This window comes from Centruroides vittatus, unplaced genomic scaffold, assembly GCF_030686945.1.
Source record: "Centruroides vittatus isolate TY-2023 unplaced genomic scaffold, ASM3068694v2 contig_1208, whole genome shotgun sequence".
Lineage (NCBI taxonomy): Eukaryota > Metazoa > Arthropoda > Arachnida > Scorpiones > Buthidae > Centruroides > Centruroides vittatus.
The window spans coordinates 433358-448305 of NW_027120772.1; positions in this window are offsets into that span (position 1 = coordinate 433358).

Consider the following 14948-nt stretch of genomic DNA (forward strand, 5'->3'; position numbering starts at 1 on the left):
GTCGTCGACGTATGATGCTTTTCATAGAATGAAAGGAGTGTCGACACGTAATAGGAAGTACTAACTTAATCACTTTGTTGGCAGCATTAAAAAATGTGCTGGAATCTAATCGAGGGGTTCTAGGGATTTTTCTATAAACCAATTATGCAATTACGAAAGTGGCGTCGGGGATTTTCCCGTTTGAACACAATATGAATGGGAAATTTTTGGGGCTAATTAATTCAAAATCCGGATAAGAAATCCATATCACATTGATTATCACGGTTATCTGGAGAAAATGACAGATGACTCCGATGTTAAACAAACGTGGTACAAGGCAGTGTGCCAAATCGTGACCATTACAAAGGATAACGATTAGAGACTCCACCTACCTGCACTTTCTTTACTTATGTGTGAAACTGGGCCACAGGTTATGAGAAGGACCTTGGTTATTTGGCCTTTTGACCAACTTTTCCTCGTTAAACAATCGAACTAACCGGACGTAATAGCGCGACAACGACGCCATTTTTTTTCTTTTTTGGAATTTCAATTGAATTTCAACACCCATCATTTGGATGCTTCGTCCTGGAGTAAAGTGCAGTTAGCAAAAGTTTATAGCCATGTAAAATCTATAATTTCTCAATAATTGCTGTAATGTCTTGTCAATCACATTTTGCTTTGTCTTCACGAAAAGCATATTTCAACATAAGTTTTGGAGCCCTTTACTGAAATTTTATATTTATTTTGCATTGTATCGCTAAAAATATAAAAATTAAAAACTCTAACTTAGAAACTCAATGATTTTATACCAGGACATATATGTTGCTTTTATAATTAAACATAAGGTTCCTACTTATAGAACGGCAAGAACATTCGATAGTAAAATGTAAATCTTTAAAAATAAAAACAGAAACATGGCTTTTCTCTTTTTACAAAAGAGAAATTGTTTTGTAATTTTTCTGTAGTTACACGGTCATTTATTACACAATTTGAATCGCATATCGAACAATACGTAAGCCTAGGGTGTGGTCCGCGTGTAGTTGTAATGACCTCACTTCTGCTTTTGTTAGTTAGGCGAAATGCAACGTTGTTAAGCACTAAATACAATTTCTGTATAAAAAAAGAATTGTTATCTCATTGTCATACAGCCCCTTCTCTCTCTCTCTCTCTCTCTCTTTTTTTTTTTTTTTTTTACTTTTCATAGAGCGATGCTACTAATAGGTAAGTTGGGAGATTTTTAAGAGAAAAGAGGTCAAAAATCCATTCCTCGGGACGAGTAATTTATGATATACTGCGACTTTCGAAAGCACCGTAACCCGGACCGAATTCCATTCGAAATCCTGTTTTTGACCAAAATATTAATTTGGAACTCATTAAGTGTTCCGATGAATTGGGCCATCTCCCACTGCGTGAAGAGGATGTGAGATTAAACGCTTTAATTCTTGACTAACCCTTTGAGAAGCTCGAGGCACTGTTGCAAATTCCGATTCATTCAATCAAACGTTTAAAAATGACGTTTTAATATCAATAATTACGTTGTACCTTTCATATTCCTGTAAATTTTTCAATTTACTTTTCGTTGTTTCGTGCGCAAAGCGATGTTCCAGGAAGATTTTACGAAATTCGTTTTTTGAAATGCTCACTGATTTTACGTAGGGCCTTCGAGTGTATATCTCGACTTGAAAAGTGATATGAAACACGAAATTTTTTAGTGGAACAAAGCCAGATCAGATTTACGTTTCGAACTAAAGATAGGTACTTTAAAGCCTAATTTTGACGTTGGAAGCTAAAAAAAATTTAAAATTTGGGTTAGAATAGCAATGCAAACAGAGTTTTCTTAAATATGGAACGTGTGTACCTGTCGCACACTCTCGAATTAATACGGTGAATAGTGGATTATGCAGTTTATCCGGTGCTGTAACAACAGTATACAATTCGCCTACCGAGAGAGTGCGAGGATAACGTAACCTTCATAGTGTTATGTAAAAGTTAATTCGTGTTAAAATGTTACGAATGAGGTAATAGCGATGTATTATAAAAAATGAAACCATAAGCTCAATTCGCGTAATTACGTGAGATACTGTAAACTCAGTCAGAAAGTTGTATGTTAAGTCACACATGCACGGTGGCGAATTACAAAATAGGCGCACTATGCGCGTGCTTAGGGCCTCGTCGTCTCGAGGGGTCTCAAAAATCACATAACAAAAAGATAATACGCCTTTAAAATTTAGTGAACGTTTAAAACGTGTATATTACAAAAACTTGTTATCATTTAAGGAGTTTATTGTCTTTTTAATAGGCTATATAAAAAACACTTTTACATAAAGGGTTATAACAAAATTGCGCCTGGGGTCTCAAAAAAAAAACGCAATTCGCTACTGTACAGTACATGCACGCATTTAATTATTACAGAAACAATAAACATAGATATCAAGCAACATGATATTCAGCGAGATAAACATCCTAATAAGAATATTTTAACACAGAGAAGCTCTCAACCATTTTTAAAACACGATCCATATGAACTGTAATGCGAAATCCGAGACCAGCAGTTAATACGTTATATTGAACTATATGAATTATAACGTATAGGCCAGGGGTGGGCAAGCAAGAGTTCGGCGGGAGCCGAAATGAAGGTTTTGCAACTTGCATGGGAGTCGCAGTTCTGTACTGTCCTGGCGGATAGTATGGTAAGGCGCGCGATTTTATTATATAATATAAAACAAATATTGAATTTTTTAATAAACATATTTTCACAAAATTATAAAAATAATAATAAAAAACATAAACGAACACTTTCGACAAGAGCCGCATTTCCCCATGCTTGGTATATACATACAATAAACGTACGAATAACCAAATATATAAAATATATTTAAAGATACAAAAGCAAATACATCACGAAGGAAATCATCAACATATTCAAACCACCTTTCACATCATTAGGTATTTTTCTCCACTGTTATTTATGAAGATGACGATCCAAAAAACCGGCAATTTAGTCGAGGAGTTGCTTATTTTTGTACTTCTGAAGGTGCAATTATCTGCCATCACTTCCTACACATCAAAAATAAAGTTATTAACGACAGGATTTCGAAGGATGACAAGCGTAGAAAGAATAATTGCGCTTCTCTTGTAAGGTTGAACGTCCGAGTTATTAAATTATCAGCGTAACAACAGCGTTACGTTTTTATTTTTTGTAGATTTATTCTTTTTATTAATGATGTCACATGCGTTTAGTTGCTTGTTTTCATATAAATTTTGAAATCAGATTCAATATTCCTGCTTTTCAGGTTTCTTAACATTTCGTTATTTCGAAATTGTATAAGTAACAATGCATTACAAGCACTTATCTTGTACTAAGAAATTCACTCGCTTATAAAGTAATCTTCGTGTTCTATATAAAAATTGTTCGAAATCTTTAATACATCGCATAACTTTTTTACAAAATGCTAACAGGACGCACGCGATGATCTTATATAGGCTAACAAGTAAGTAATTTATAAGTTTAATTATCACGTGTTTGCTTAAATCGAATTTTGAGTAGTTAGTTCCTCGTTTATGATAAAGTTTTCATTTTTTTCGGATGTTCGATGCCCGCAGAATAATTACAGGATATTAAAAAATCGGTTGCCCGTACTTCCTGGAAGTTACCGAGTTTGATGGTGTTTCGGTGTTAGTAGTTTGTTTATTGCCAAGACAGGATTTGCTGCTAGTTCAAAAAACGGGTAAAAAATGAAAAAAGAACCACATCGTAACATTCGTGCGGGAAGATTTACGATGCATTGTACGAAGTGTAACTATGTGTATAATACATCAAATAAAAATTTGCTCTATCTTATTTCCTCGAGTTTGTGTACACAGCTGCTAACATGCTGTAGTTAACTGTACAAAAATACATATATATGCCCTACAAGTGTAGGTCTATCTATACTCAATTATCGTGCAGAAAACCTATATGTACTTATGTATCTTTGTTGTTCGTGATGTGTTTTATATATCGCGAACACAAGATATAATAAAAGTTTCTGGTACATTAGCAATTTTCATTACCTTTCTTCAAAGTTCGGTTTCCTATATAAAGAGATGCTCGATTTTCACGCCATTAATGTGGGATCGTAGTTTAGAACCTGACTATAGGTTCTAAACTGTGGCGGCAGTCTTATGACAATTGCTCTACAAGTACCTTACGCACTTACATAATTTACTTGGACATTTCACAACTTCATTATTCAGAACAAACTTCTACAATTATACTCAATTTTTAATCTATTATTGATTGTTGCCTACCCATCTGGATCTCTGCCTGTAATACGCCGGAAAGCAAACTCATTACCGAATTACCTGAAACCTATCTAGTATTAAATAAATTTGCTATCTTGCGCGTACTGAATCCTTTGATATTGCGTGTCTTCGTCTTGGACTTTTGAACGTTTTGAAGACAGAATTGCCTGTATTGATAGAATCATTACTTTCAAAAATGCTTTAATGATTTTATCTTACCCTTTTATTTTAACTTTACCGACGAGAGAGTTTAATACCAAATACTTTAGTTTAACAAGAGAGATTAATACCAAAATTTTGGTATTAATCTCTCTTGTTTTACTGTTCTTTTCAGGCTTTTAATCCCTCAAAAGCCCATTTTTTTACAGATTCGGCAGCTCTGTCAAAAACGTCCACCATCTCTTTCATCACGACTTTTATGTATTTAAGGGTAACTTATATGTAAGTAACATTTATATGTGTTTTAATAGTTTTCGTGCTTTGTTTTTGTTTTATTCAATTTTTTATTTCATTTATTCGGAGTGTTTTTTTATTATTACTCGGGAGAGGCCCATTCTGCCTGAACGGCATCGCCTTTGATACCTTTTAATAAAGAATAAATTTCTCAATATTACTGATATCTTTATGTGACCGGGCTAATTTTTTAATGGATGGACTTTGAGAAAGCAAACCTGTGGTTATGTAATCTTTATCGAGTGAAACTTTATTTTATACAAAGAGAATACAAGTGAGTTTAATTGTCCTCACGAATTTTGCCTGGTAAGAATTTGTGTCCGTACTGATGGACGGCCAATAATGTTGCATCCAGTTCCAAATCATCGAAATGAAGTGTGTAAACAACTGATCCAGCATCAATTTCAACAATACGAGTCCCAAATTTTCACCAAAAAGATTATGGATGGAGGAGGGATTTCCCGATATCCAAAACAGAAGTGGTGATAATCGACAAGAATGTTATTGTGAACATTAATACTATTGCCAAAAAATACTCCAAAATATCCTGCTATATTTAAGGATGTAAAGACATTTCTTAAATAGACTATTACTAATAGTCTATTTAATACAGGTTGATCTAAATGTCACACATGCAACTACGACTGTTCTAGTTTCATCTGGTCTAACGTTCGAAAGGACTAACTTGGAAATTCGTCAAACTGTTTTCTGATCGTTGTAACCTTTCCTAAACCCGCTATTTAAAATTATATCTATTTAGCTTTTGAGTTTTGGGGGTTTTTTTAATCACTTAATATGTAATTAAAGTTAGACTAAAGAAGCTTATATGTGAAGAAATGACACATGTCTTATATGAAAAACCTTATTGTACTTTTCATGAGATACAAGAGCATATTTTAAAAATTCAAGGAATGCGGACAGCAGTTCATGAATATGGTTTAGATAATAACTACTTGTACCGGTACGTGTCTTATCCCTGCATAAATACAAGAATGAAGATAAGGACGTAGGATGATTTTTTCTCTGCCGTATTTCCTCAAACTCCGAAATTGTTAAAATGTGTCATTTCCCTGGATTTATTCGAAGACCCGGGGTATTTTCGTGGCCGCGACTTTTACCGTGCAACAGGAGACCTGGGCAAAAATTGAAAGAAATGCATTAATTACCTATGCATGTTCTCAACTATCGAAACTATTTATTGAATGTATTCGTGAGTTACAGCTATAACATTTGAAACAATTAGTTTTCCTAGTTAACCCGATCCAGCGTTTTCCAATTGTTATTACGTTGTCATTCGTGCTCGCTTCCCCGTCGTTGTAGGGAATCCGCATCTTCTAGTTCAAATTTGCCATCTCTTTCTAAAGTTTTCCCGATTATCCTTCGCCCGATAAGCTCTGGCCTTACGAACTGCATCACCACTTTCCCACGCTCAATATTCGACAATATTTATAAGTTTACTTCCATAAATGTTTCCGCGAATCTTGCAATAGAAAATGTTGTCCGACTCTAGACAATTTAAAGAGGTAGAATTTTAATTAAACTCTTCGTCTTCGTCACTCTAAACTACATTACCTTAGATAGTGCAGTAGTTCAACATATTTTCCACCCTCTTCAATCCGGAGTTTAATCGAGAAAATACGGTATACCATTGATGTAACAATATCTCAGCGCTATCGACTGAATCAGTATCACAGTAATAAGCTGAAAATAGGGAGTTGCTAAATTGAACAAATCTTAAAACTAGACATGTGTCAATACAGTCGCTATAATCTAAGCTCCATAATTAAGATATTTACGTATTTCTATATCTGTCGAGCATACCGATACTTGGCTGTACTTATAATTTGATATATTAAATCATAATGCATAAATTTGTACACGTTTTTGTACAGGACCGTAAGCGAGCTTAAACGGGACGAATTACTTTTCTGCCACCCTAATCTGTAATATTCAAATGCCCTATATTTAGTGGTAGATTAAACCATTAAGCTTAGACCTAATAATCTTAGGTCTAGGGGCCAGGACGAGAGGAAGAAAAATAATGGTTTGGACACTACGCCTATGTTAGTGGTGGAAAAAGTATTATCTAAAAAAATCTTTTGTAAACTCTAAAAATAAAAATTATTTTCAGATTAAAATTCAAGTAAAACTACTCTTTTATATCCGATTTCGAGTGATTAAACTGGCGCGCAAACAATTAGCGAAAAGATACTATACTTTAACCAAAAGCTTCTTATTTATTAAATTCCTAACTCCCAAATGCATTTGGCTTACGAAGCCTGGTCGGTGGACAATTGCCGTTCACGTCTTACGTCGGAGAAACGGGAAGGAAGCTGGAGATACGTTTGAAAGAACACCAGGCAGCGATACGACTAAAAAGACAAGAGCCGCCTCGGTGTCTACATTGTGATAATTATCATTGTAAAATAGACAGGAATAATGTAAAAATACCTTATAAAGAAAAAATCTGTTTAAAGAGAAGAATAATAGAACATTTTTGTATCATCGAATATGTAAATTTGATAAATCGGAATGACTGTATGCACGTGGATGCATGCTGGGAAAAAGTTAGCCGGTATGAAGTGAACGGCAATTGTCCACCGACCAGGCTTCGTAAGCCAGATGCATTTGGGAGGTAAGAATTTAATAAATAAGAAGCTTTTGGTTGAAGTATAGTATCTTTTCGCTAATTGTTTGCACGCCAGTTAAATCACTGGAAATCGGATATAAAAGAGTAGTTTTACTTGAATTTTAATCTGAAAATAATTTTTATTTTTAGAGATATTACCGATCCCATCGATTTTTCCCCTTTGAGAATTATTATCGACTGATATAATATGAAAATTAATAATATACTTTCATCGTTTAAATTTTATGTCGTTATTGTTCGTGTAACGCCACTGCCACGGCGTGCGCCGAAAAAAAGCGACGTTCTTTCAGGTTATAATTAAAATAATTAAATTCTTTCAACAGTTAATATAATAATCAGTTTTTATTCTGAAAGATGAATATATGTTTCTTAAAAATTTAACCACGGTAAATGTGTCGCATTCGTATTTGCTATGGACGAAACTATGCGGCGCGACTCCAGTTTTTTCGGTTTCTTAAAAAATAATTAAAATAAAATATTAATAATCAAATTCAATGGATAATTATCAATAATAAATAAATATTAAAGGCAAACTATATCAAAAATGTAAAATTTTCTATATAATTTGCTTTTCTTTTAATTTATCCGTTAAGAATCAGTTAATAAATTTCTTAAAAGTATTAACTAAGAATAAACAGCGAGGTTGCGGCCCAAGTTTTAAGCGCGGAAACGTGTACGCCGGACGTTCGGCGCCGCTTTCCCGTAAGCCTAGACGTTTGACATTGGTGTTTGGAAAGTCGGTGGAATCACGCTCAGACATTCCAAACGCCATTGTCAAACTTCTAGGCTTACGGGAAAGCGGCGCCGAACGTCCGGCGTACACGTTTCCGCGCTTAAAACTTGGGCCGCAACCTCGCTAATATTTACTTCAAAGCAGATAAAGATATTTTTTACTTATACATTAATTATATCGATGCATTAAATATAGTTACGTCGCTAGACAAGTATCTAAGATACTTGTCTAGCGATGTAATTGCGGGGTATAAAAAGCCATCTCGTTATACTTTCGAGTGATTCTAATCTCGCAATTCTGTAACGATGTCTTCGCAAAATGCAATAAAACGTGCTTAGACTGGATAAAGCACAAACTGACAACAATGCGCGAAAAAGAAAAACGGCTCAATATCAAAATGTAAATTTGAGATATTCATTTGAAACATTTCCTTTTTCAACCATAGCATTAATTTACAATATTTATTATAATTTCAAAGTATTTTGCAAAAATCCACGTGCTACTTTGTATCAACCAGCGGGGAATGCCTCTACATCTACCGGATTGATGGAAAAAGAACGATGTGCCAAGGGGATACCTCCCGGGAGGGTGGCTTCCTGAGGATAATTGATCTCGATTTAGGGGTTAGACAGGTAAAGTAAACCCAGCAAACTCTAAATTGCCAGCCCGCTGGTGACCCAACTACTAGCGTTTAGTGATTTTATTCGCTCGGTCACTGGTGGGTGCCGTTAAATTGAATCGGGAAAATTAATGGTTGTTGGTGTAATTACTCTTTCGGTTCGGAGTAAAAAGCGTGTTAATTAAATTGTGTGAAAATCAATCGCGATGAATATTTGAGATTCAAAAGTAAAAAGTTGACAATTTTACTGCTTTGTTTTGAGCCCGAAGCTCCCCGCGTTGAACTTACAAAAGATCACATTAACATTATATTTCTACTTATTTTCGTGTCTAAGATAGATTTTACAATTATTTGTCAGTCACCCATTATAAAAATTGATAATACCATATTAATTACGTGTTAATAACAAATCGGAAATTTTCTTCTGATTTGAAAAATATTTGAATTATCTTATTCTTTAACTATGACGCTCTTGATAAAACTGTTTATCAAACTTATCTGTTAAGGGTGTTTCGAATTCATATATTAAAAAAAAATAATTAAAAGAATTGGGGTCACAAATCTTAATGATAATAATTATAACTCTGGTGCCACGCCATCTTTTCTCGTCCGAAGTTCAATCGGTTTGGACCAGTAATGTCAGCAACCCTCGGTATGACGGGATAATTATCTGTTCGAGTTATCGTATCACCATCGATACTCCCGTCAGGGCTTTTTTTCCCTATATAGGTAAGCCTGCGGGTGATAGACAGGTTTACAACTTCTCCCTTTAGCGTGTACTGTACAGTAGTAAATACGGGATAACGGTCTGAATTATCGAGTTTCAGATTGAAATTGATATTATTGATTGTTGTCTCGGTAAATAATAGTGAAAACAATTTTATCTCTGTCTCACTGTGTTACGTGTTATAAATAAATACGTGCTATGCATATCAATACGTGCCACTTAAGTGCAATCTACTGTATAATTTTGAAAATCGTATAAAACAATCTTGAAGCGATTTACAGTTCATTAACTTTAAACTTGCTTTACTCGAAGCTCCTTTGTTGCACTTTGCGATGGGTGTGCTTTCGAGAGTAGGAAAAAGCGCATTAACCTCTGCCAGAAGCAGTTATACTGTAGCTGTGTTCACTTAGAATCTTCGTGATATTTTGCATTTTTCGACATTGGATCATAAACCGGACACGCAGCTAGAGGCTATAAAAACAGATAAGATAGTCCGAGTAATGCATCGTGCAAAAAATACACGAATGACTTATCATTCAAATTTTAATTTTTAAAGTTCAGTCGAGAGGACGCAAACTGCGTTCTTAAACTAGTTTTATGTAAACACGAGCTGGCTGAAGACAACCCCATTTTAGATCAAATCCACTCGATAGAAAATATAAAGTTCATCTTGCATTTTTAGAAAAGTTGTGTTCTTTGATGATTTCTTGTCAATCCAATAAATGTTTAATGCTGGTGTTAACAGCACCAATGTCTGTAGAGTGATATACTGTATCTAATTGCATTCTCGCAAGCCACACGCTATCATAATTCTTCCATTTGACAATTAGAATATAATACTCGTCTTGTGGCGTATAGCGAATACAGTAAGAGAAGATTGTCTGGATTGGTTAGTTGTACAGTTGTACAGAAAAATTATTGTTTGCTACTAAATCTTAGATTATTATTATTATTTCATTTTATTCAAAGTAGAATCCAAAAAATTAATTCTTTACCCGGTCTTAACACACGTTGTTACTACGTTTTCCGAAGACATCGTAACATAATTTTAAAATTAGAATTACATAAAAGTGTAATTAAATCGTTTTTGTATACCCCAATTACATTTCTAGACAATACCTAATGTAGCGAGCATAATGTAAAAATAAAACGTTTTCATATTATTTATCCTTACAGTCGATTAAATTTGATTGAAAAAAGATTAAGTCTGGGCTATTTCTAGAAGAAAACGTAAATTTATCAAAAGCGGAAACATTTGTTATTGCATTTTATAACTTCATTGGCGATAAATAGGAACGAAACGAGAACAATCTATAAGCTGAGTGTCAAATTGATTACCATAAGCGATAAACGTGTCAAAAATTGAATTATATATTCTAGTATTATCTGGTATATAAACCTTAGTTTTTAATTAAAAATGCAATTTATAATGAATAATTTTTGAAACAGTTTCGGCGCACGCATTCGCTTTACACAAATAATTATAATACAAATCTTAAAAGATAAAAGGAAGTTATTCATTTTCATATCAATAATATAAGCCACGTTGCTCCTGGTCGCATTTGAAATTAATATGGAGGAAGCTGCACGATATAAACCGATACCGTTTTTACTACAAAAATAATATGTTAAGAGCACGTATGCTCTTACACCACGGTTGAGAGTAACGTCAAAATTAAACATAAATATAAAATTAGTTAAGAATTATAAACAAAAATATTTTTTCTACAGTGTAGGCTATTATAAAATTAATTATTAAAGATAATAATGATGATAATGATAAGAGGAAATGTTTCTTATGGAATATTAATTTTTATTTAAAAAATATACTCAAAGACAAGACAAGGAATGCAATTATATTTAATACGCTAACGAATATTTTTTAAATTTTATTTTTATTTTAATTTGGAAGGAAGATTTAAATCTTCCTCTCAAATTAAAAAGTTGACTGACGACATAAAAAAATGACATTATTCTATAGAAAAAGATAAGATGGAAAACAATTAATCTAACATCCTATTATGCATTACCTCATTTACACGATTACATAATCTAAACACGTGCATGCCATATTCTAAACTGGAAACATGGAAATATCAATCTGATCATTTCGGTTACCATTTTTGGCCGAAAAATTTTAGCGCATTGTTCTAGATATACGTCGGTTATACAATAACGGTATCTTAATTAAGATTTATCATCGTTTGCATTGTGAGAAAATATGGCACAGATGAGGTTAAGTAAAGAAAATTGCTTTAACTGATAGTAAAAATATTTGCTATAAGTCAATTCTAATTTCTTAAGAATTTACTATAAATCGTTAATTCAAATTGCCAGCAAAAATTTGAGTAAAAATAAAACTAGAAACCGAGATTTTTAAGTACTCTGCTGAATTATGATGAGAAACCTTATCTATTGTACTACCGCACTACGCGTTAAACTTTTTCTGTTTTTTTTTTCCTATTAAGTAGGCTACGTACATTTCCTGTTGTCTCAGTTTTTTTTATCATATCATTATCGTTTGATTTAACCATTTAAAATATATATAATGAACACGTACTACGTCGCTTCTTTGTGAACGTCATCGGTTGAAATAAAAAAACCTATAACGAAACTTACGACGATCCTCTAAATTAGCCAGAAGTGAAGGACAGTGATGGCAAATGTGGCAATAGAATGTTTGTAAATTTAGTATTTCGCTTGTCAGTTATGTAAATTTGATACACATATGTAAGGGCTCCTTCCCGATGACTAAATTCTAGTCAAACGGCAAGCCCGGTTTTCTGAAATGACGGTAGTTGCGGCCTCCGAAAAGAAATGTATGCCGTTAGTCAATTCGGTAAAATAGAATGACAATTCCGCAAATAGATAAACTTCCTAACAATTTTGATTTGATAAGAGAAGCGGATTTATTCTTTATCATTTATAGCTTGCCATTTTGTAAGTATACCCACTACGAGCCAGTGGTTCTCAACGTTTCTCGGGACAGAAACCCCTAAAACCCCCACATATGACGGACAACGGACATTTGCGGAGTTCCGTGAATCGCTAGGAATCCGTGGACCACCGGTCGAGAAAAGAGAGTATGAACTGTACAAGAAAACTAGTGGTAGTAGTCGTTATATCCCTACTGTATAATCTTGTAATATTTCTCGAACTTATCTACGTATATGATTTTATCTTTTCTTATAATTCACGAGTCATTTTCTTGGAATGAGAATTAATATAGTAAATTTCAAAAACACAAAAAGTTGCGTGTTTAAAGTAACAGACCAATAATATCTACGATATGAATGTTTACTATTCTAAATCATTTATATTTTATTTTAACTTTTATATACTTGTAAAATACGAGGAGGTTATTTTCGTTAAATTTTAAAAATTTATAAATGATAACTTTCTAAATTATCCTAAAACAAAGTATGTAAGAAAAATGAAAACACCAAACTAAATCACTTTTATTTTCTCGGCTGTTAACATATACCAGTGATAGAGAGAAAGTATGGCGATAGGTCAAAAACGACCCCAAGATTTTTATAACTTTGGACTCATGAGGTCTCTAAACGTCGAGAAATACTATAAAAACTAAGGGATTTTTTTCTTTATATATGGATGTTAAATTGTATGTGTAATATGTGAGGTACGATTTTGTTCATCACCAAGCTTAATAACTGCTGTGCCTTTTCTCGAAAATTTCTGAAATTTTGCACGGAGATATGTGTATTAGGAGATTAAATTTGAGTGGTTAAAGATGAAGATCATAGGGGGATAGAGGGGGATCACGAATCGCATCTCGAGTAGGGTCGAACGAAATGAAGATTTTACTCGTTATCGTCATTTATAATTTTTCACGAAACCGATGTCTACCCACAACATTAAGCCTTTTGCCATTTTATAGTAATTCATAGTATAAAAAGTTTTTAAAATAAAATTTTACAACATGGCGCCTCACACAATTTTAACTTTTCAGCCGGGAAAGTTGCGCATCTCTCGCTGGATGTTTTAATTTAAAGAGAATTGAAATTTAAATCAAATTATTAATTCTTTTAAACGAACGACTTATTTTATTTCCTCAAAGTAGTCTTTACTAATTAAGCATAAATGTTCTTCCCTTTAATTATAACTCGCTGTTTGTTCCACGTTTTCACTGTTATACAATTACTCTTTGTATATAACTCTTGGTATTCTGATAATGTATAGAACTAAAAACATATTTTTCGGTAACAGAGGACATAGGTCCTTAACATGCCATAAAATGTATTCAAAGTCCCTACATTTGCACACTTACAGCAGTTTTCGTATTGATATCACTTTAAACTCGTATAGACGTATAGCGTTAAGAAATTTCCTTATTAGTAGCTGTGCGATCATGGTTCTTAGTTCAATATGGATAATATATTAATATATATAGAAACGAGAGTTACAAATCTGTCCTTTTATCGTTTTAGATGCGAAAATGGCTAAAATAAATTTTGATTAATATGAAAACATCTGGAAAAGTCATATTTGTAATCGTACCGAGGTAAGAAAAGACGGCAGCCATTACGGACGTCTCAAAATCTTACAACATTAATAATTATTAATAAAAATCCTAATTACCAGGAAAACGTTAACTATGAATCGTCGCCTTAAAATAACTATAAACATTTTTGTAATTATTAAATTGATGTTCTGTTACCAGGCGAGCCAGCGCAGGCCATTTAATATTATCACAATTATTTATTAATTATAAATAAATTATCTAAAATAAATTTGCATTTTATATTAACGAAGTATATTAAATTACTTTATGTTTATCAATTAGATATAACATCTTTTGTTTTGTACGCGCATTGTACACTTACTTTTATAATATATATTGATTAAACAATTATCAGAATCGCATTTGTCTCGATCTCCAAATGAAAAATTGGAAATTTGTTTTTCATTTTTAGTTAATCGCGCTTCCTCGATCTTGTCAAAAACAACTTCAATTTTTCCCCATCTTTAAATTTATTATAGGGCCTAGCTAATTTATAGACGTCAAACACAAGACGATAATCAAGCTATAATTTATTAAAGATGAATTTTTTCCCGTCAGACAAGTTTAAGTAAGAACAGGAGAGGAAATTGCTTGTTTCTGTTTATGGCTGATTGTAATCTCTTTGATTATGCACGAGATCTCCAGTAGATGGCGTTAAAAATTAAATCCTTTTCGAAAACGGAAGTAGATGGAACAAAACGGGACTTTCATTAGAGTCCTGTTTATTCCTCTTTTAACGCACGGCTCAGAATTTTGAAAATCCGATTCGTTAATTTTCTACAAATCTTTCAAGATTTTAAAGATTCGTATAAAATTAAAGAATCGGATTTTCAAAATTCTCAACCCTACGTCAATAGAGGAATTAAATAAGATTCTAGTGCAAAACATTGGTTCTCTCTACTTCCGTCCTCGGAAATTTTTGAAAAATGAAAAAAATGTCATTTTTTTTACCGCAATCTGCTGAAGATGGCGTGCATCTTC